The sequence below is a fragment of the Triticum dicoccoides genome, chromosome 4B, assembly GCF_002162155.2.
Source record: "Triticum dicoccoides isolate Atlit2015 ecotype Zavitan chromosome 4B, WEW_v2.0, whole genome shotgun sequence".
In the NCBI taxonomy this organism is placed as follows: Eukaryota; Viridiplantae; Streptophyta; class Magnoliopsida; order Poales; family Poaceae; genus Triticum; species Triticum dicoccoides.
The window spans coordinates 619,609,881-619,615,510 of NC_041387.1; the positions used below are offsets into that span (position 1 = coordinate 619,609,881).

The 5,630-nt window shown below is 43.2% G+C and overlaps 1 long non-coding RNA gene across 1 annotated transcript; it reads left to right on the top strand.

Annotated features, from left to right (window-relative positions):
• The first annotated feature begins 1,470 nt into the window (after positions 1-1,470).
• LOC119294048 lies at positions 1,471-2,535 on the top strand. Its single transcript, XR_005143310.1, has 3 exons — positions 1,471-1,536; positions 1,822-1,979; positions 2,483-2,535. It is a non-coding gene; the product is annotated as an uncharacterized LOC119294048 (long non-coding RNA).
• Positions 2,536-5,630: the final 3,095 nt, after the last annotated feature.

Consider the following 5,630-nt stretch of genomic DNA (forward strand, 5'->3'; position numbering starts at 1 on the left):
TATAAACAGATTGATCTGGTGATAAGAGATGATGGGGGTAGATTATATGATCGAGGAAAGGCAAATCTGAGCCCATATGCATTGAACCCTGAACCCTTTTTATTCGCACGTGCCCCACCGGTCGGAAGCCATCCTTGCTAGGGCGATAATGATTCGCTGTGGTTGAAATAAGTGTGCCTTTGAGCAATCAAGGCACCTGTGGGTATCAAGTTGGGTCCCCCCTCTTGTCTCTAGAATCCTTTTTGATCATGTGATCCTTATTGTTCTGTCCTTGGATGGTCATTCTTGTTGAGTGATAACCAGGGCAGCTCTATTGTATAAACAGATTGATCTGGTGATAAGAGATAATGGGGGTAGGTTATATGATCGAGGAAAGGCGAATCTGAGCCCATTGTGCAATAAAACAACAGCTACCTCCCCTACCGTGTGTAATATTGAAGGCAAAAAAGAACTTTTCATGTCTTGCTATTTTAGAAGTCCAAAAGGTTCATTCTTCCTTTGCTGGTTACTTAACCATGACTTTTTTTGCTTTGGTTCTGGTTGAGATACTAAAGGTTGTTTATATATAAAAAAATAGACACTTATAGTTTTGTATGCCTCAACTGTAGCTTAGGATCCCGTGTTGTAGTGCTTTGCCTAATTAAGAATAACTCTAATCAATAACAGTGGTTCTTTCCTTCTGATCTAAACTGAGAGAAGGCCATTGTTTCTTGATCTTAAGGTGACCCCGTTTTTTCTATGCCTCATGCTCATGCTGCTCTATGTTCCCTTTTAAAAATCCTGGCCGGCATTCCTTGCCTCCACCTCCCGTGGCCCTGACCCAGGGTTTGATTGGTGAGCTCGCAACTGTCGGCCTTGGACGAGGAGATCCGACACACGCACAAGAAGGAGCTCCGCCTCTGCTGCCTCTACACGCCCGGGTATAGCAAATCTATAACAGTATATGATTCTTTTGATTGTAGTATAGGTAATCAGACCTTTTTGATGCATATATCTAGCTCCAATTGGTTATGTGGTTTCTCTAATTATTCTAAATCAACAGAATTAATGTGACCTTGTTTAAAACTTTAATTGAGAGTAAACATTCACAGAGACCTAATTAGGATTGATTAAACTGCTCTTATAGTATATATGTTTGTTACTTCCTTTACATGTTCTTATAGTATATATGTTTGTTACTTCCTTTACATCTTCTTATCTGCTCTTAGCAAGGGGAAAAGGGGTCCGTGCCCGAGGCGATTCTGCCTGACGCCATGGTTGTTCTTCCAGTGAAACTGCTCCGGTGAAGCTGTGTCGCCGCCAGCACGGCCACCACAGCCACTACCGCTCAAGGTCAGCCACTCCCTGCATGTAAGTTGTGGGTTATGACATGCTAGAGCAATTGTTTCGCTTATACTGCCTTAAACATTATGTTTGTTATCGCTGTCTTGGTTATATGGTCAACTGAGATCAGCTGTGAATCATTGGTTTCAGGAGGTATCCCTCTTGAGTCGTTTGGAGCATGACAATATTGTTCAGTATTATGGAACAGACAAGGTAAAATTATTACAGAATAATAATTATCGAATGACAATATTGTTCAACCTATTTACTTATGGCTTGTAAAGTCATTACAGAATAATAATTATTTCCCCTGTGTACTTGTCATTACCTTTTGTTATTTTCCCATCTGGGAATTGCATAATTTGAGATTTAGCCCATGTAGAGATTTCTCAGCTAGATTTTCTTTTTCATGCTTTCTCTGACTAAATGATATTTGTGTGCTATAAACTGCTGATTCTATATCTTTACACTAAATCTGGTGGGATGTTTGTTTTGCAGGAAGATGGCAAATTGTATATTTTTCTTGAACTTGTGACCCAAGGATCTTTGGCAGCTTTATATCAAAAATATTGTTTACAAGATTCACAAGTATCAACATATACAAGGCAGATTTTGAATGGTTTGAACTATCTACATCAGCGAAATGTGCTGCACAGGTGAGTAATAGAATGCGTTGTTTGGTATATATTTTTTTGAATTATATTTCTCGCTGGCCATTGAGAGCATGTTCGTTGCTGGATCACCAGGGACATCAAATGTGCAAATATGGGATGTGCAAGTTAGTCTTTTTTTATTGCCTTCTTTGTTGTTTTGTGTGCAAATATGTTATCTTGTGCATTTTGTTCTTGGTTTCGATCTGCAGAACCAAGTGGCACCTAGCTTTTCATCGATCTCTCCGTCATTTTTCATTACCTTGAACCATGCATGATATTGCTTCTGGGCACTTAAATTTCAGTTTTAGTTTTGTAGGCTTTGCATATCCGAGATGAAAATCATCTTGCTCTATCATTAGGTCGGCTCAATCTCAGCAACAAATCTCTTTTCTTCTCTATTTTGGGGCTGTTTGGATTTGAACCCAGATATGGCGTGCCAAAAAACAATTCGTTAACTGAGTGGTCGCTATGCGTTTGGATGGACGCCGATTCTTTGGTGTGCCCAGGCTAGCTCCACATCTCGGTTCAGTTCCACACCAATTATATGGCGAGAAGCGGGCGACCGATTGCTTCGGAAATTTTTTGGTGCGTCCGTGATTGGCAGGGTTGGCTCGGGCGCAGCCAAAGAAGCCATGTATATTTATATCCAGCCATATGTTTCTATCTTCCTGGTAATGCATTTTTTGTTTCTAAATTGATATTTCAAAAAAGTGCATTGATCCTTGATTGTTAGAAAAATTTACTACAAGTCCAGTTTCACTACAAGTCCAGTTTCTTTTGTGTTACAGAAAAGGTTGACTACTAAATACTGATGCATACTAGATACACAACTTATTTGATTCCCATTGCCATATATCAAATGAGCTAAACTAAAGATTACTATTGATGCATGATTTTGATATAACCATGATGGCTCTTGTGTAGTTGTTTGGTTTGGTATTTGATTGTAGCCTCTGGTTTGGTATTTTTAGCCGCACGTTTCGGTGGAAGAAAATAACAAAGAAGTGTCAAAGTAGAATGCACATCACTGTGCCATAATAGACTATATAGTATGAGAAGATTTGCTTGGATGGTCCTTTTTCCTGTAGATACTTCATATACAAATAATATTATACATTTACATTGAACTTTGTTTTGTGTAAGTATGAATAACTAGATCATTAAACTATGCTACACTATTGGACAACAAACAAGCTGGGAAACAGTCTGTGTGCAAAGCTCGCAAAGATCTATTTGGAAAACACAAGCGCAACCGCGAAGAGTAAAGAGTTACTTAAAAACGATTGATGTCTTCACAGTAATTTTCATGTACTTTGATACGTGACTTCTCTTTGCCATTCTTGTTCTTTATGTTCAGTTGAATCACCAGGTGCGACACAATGGCCGTCTACTATATCTCCCAAGATGCCGTTAGTTGTGTCCTTTTTGTAATCATGATATGTACCAAGCACTTGTTCTTCTATGCGTATGACTGTATGGACTATTATGTTGGTTATGTAAACTGCATGACACTTGTGCTTTCCACATGTCTTGCTTGCTTTGTAGAAGAAAAAAAAACAAACCTTTGTATGATTCTGATAGTCGTTGTTCTTTATATGTCTGATCCATCTCCCGACATGTGAAAACTGATTTGTATTCTCCTTGGCACTTGTACCCCCAAGGGCTTGGAACAAGATATCTGTAGGACAAATTTTCAACGAGAGCTGCTCGGGTGCCTTAAGCGTGTGTCTTTTATATTCTCAGGTTAAAGCGTTAAGCAAATACCGATATTTGTAGTTACATTCTATCTGACATCTATAGCTCCAGTTAATTCAGGTGTTGTTAGTCCCATTTAAACACACGATGATAATAGCATGCTTTCATTGCCCTTTTCATCGTCCAAATAACAACTTGAGTTACTAATAACTTAACATTACACGTTTGACCAAAACGTTCGGAAAGGCACCCTCGCGCCAGGGCGCGTTGCCGTTCTAGTTGAGTATATGTCAGTTTGAGCGGCTATCTGCAGCATGCTTCCCTTGTTCTCCTCATCAACGGAAACCCTGGCCCGCCGGTCGATCACGCGTGTGGCCTTCGGCAGGGCGACCCTATCTCGCCCTCCTCTCCGCCATTGTGATCGACACTCTCGACTCCCTGTTGCAGCACGTGCTCAGCTCTGAAATGCTGCATCAACTCACGACCTGGCACGTGGCATCGAGCTCCGCTCTTCGCCGACGGCGTCGTGATCTTCTGCCACGCAACCACTACCAAGCTCGCCACCATCCGGGGTCCACAACAATTTCTTGAAGTGCTCTGCCACTCTGATCCAGTGAAACGACAAGGCGAACATCGCCGTGGCCTCCACACTGGCCTGCGCGATCACCACGTTCCACATCATCTACCTGGGCCTACCTCTATCTCTTCGCAAAACGCCAGGCTCCTCCATGTTCCCTCTGGTGGATAGGCTTGTGCGGAGGCTTGCAACTTCGAAGGCGACACTTCTATCCCGCAGCGAGAGGTTGCTTTGGTGCAGCACGTGCTCTCCGCCATGCCCGTGCAAATTCTCATGGCGATTGCCATCACCCCGACGATCCTCAGAAAGATCACGCGCGTTATCTGCGACTTCCTTTGGCATGGTAGAAAAGACACCCAGACTGGCAGCTGTCTGGTAAGCTGGCCTCGCGTCTGCTGCCCCCTTGAGCTCAGCGGCCTCGGCGTGCGCGACCTGCACCGCACCAGTACTTCTCTATGCTGCCGCTGGCTTTGGCTCAAGGCCACTGATCCCTTCCGTCCATGGCACCACCACTACTAGGGAAAACCTTATACATAGAATCTTAGCAGCAGCGTGGTTTAAAAACAGACGCTACTGCGAATTAGCAGTAGCAAGCTTCAGAAAAGAGCGCTACTAATATCTAAGTAGCAGTAGCACTCTAGGTGAAACGAGCGCTACTACTATAATTGCCACGGTGTTGCCTCCAGGCTAGATATAGTAGAAGCGCCCTTCCAAGGGACGCGCTACTGCTAAAGTACTTAGTAGCAACGTTTTTACTCAAAACTCGCTACTGCTAAGTATCACCGCAACTAATTAAGTTTAGTCCCATACTGCTAAGTGAACAAGGTGTTTACCACCTTAAATATGTTACTTCTCAACCTATCTCGAGCACTTGGCCTTCATTGAACTATATGTGTATGATTTGTGGCTGCAATATGAATCCTCGCCTGTACCTATACATGTACAGTGAGGATTCATGTTGACTATTTAGATTCTACACAAAAAGATCAATGATGACCAATATTTTTTTTTTATGTTTTTACATTGCTTAGCCTTAGAGCGTTTTTTCAGGACAAAGCGTTACTGGTATTGGGATAAACAAAAGAAATAACTGCTTCCATTAGCAGTAGCGTTTTTCACTAAAACGCGCTATAGATAAGTTAGCTATAGCGCGTTTTCCTTATGAGCACTACTGCTAGTTCGACTTAACCACCCCCAGCTCAAAATTTCGCTAAGTCCTCCTTTCACCACCCCCCCGGCCTGTTCCCCTACTCCCGTCGCCGCCGCCCGAGCCCGAGCCTGCCCTCACCGCCGCCGCCCGAGCCTGCCCTCAACCTCACCGCCGCCGCCCACCACCGCTCTCGACCACACTGTCGCCGTCCTCGACCTCACCGCCGCCGCCC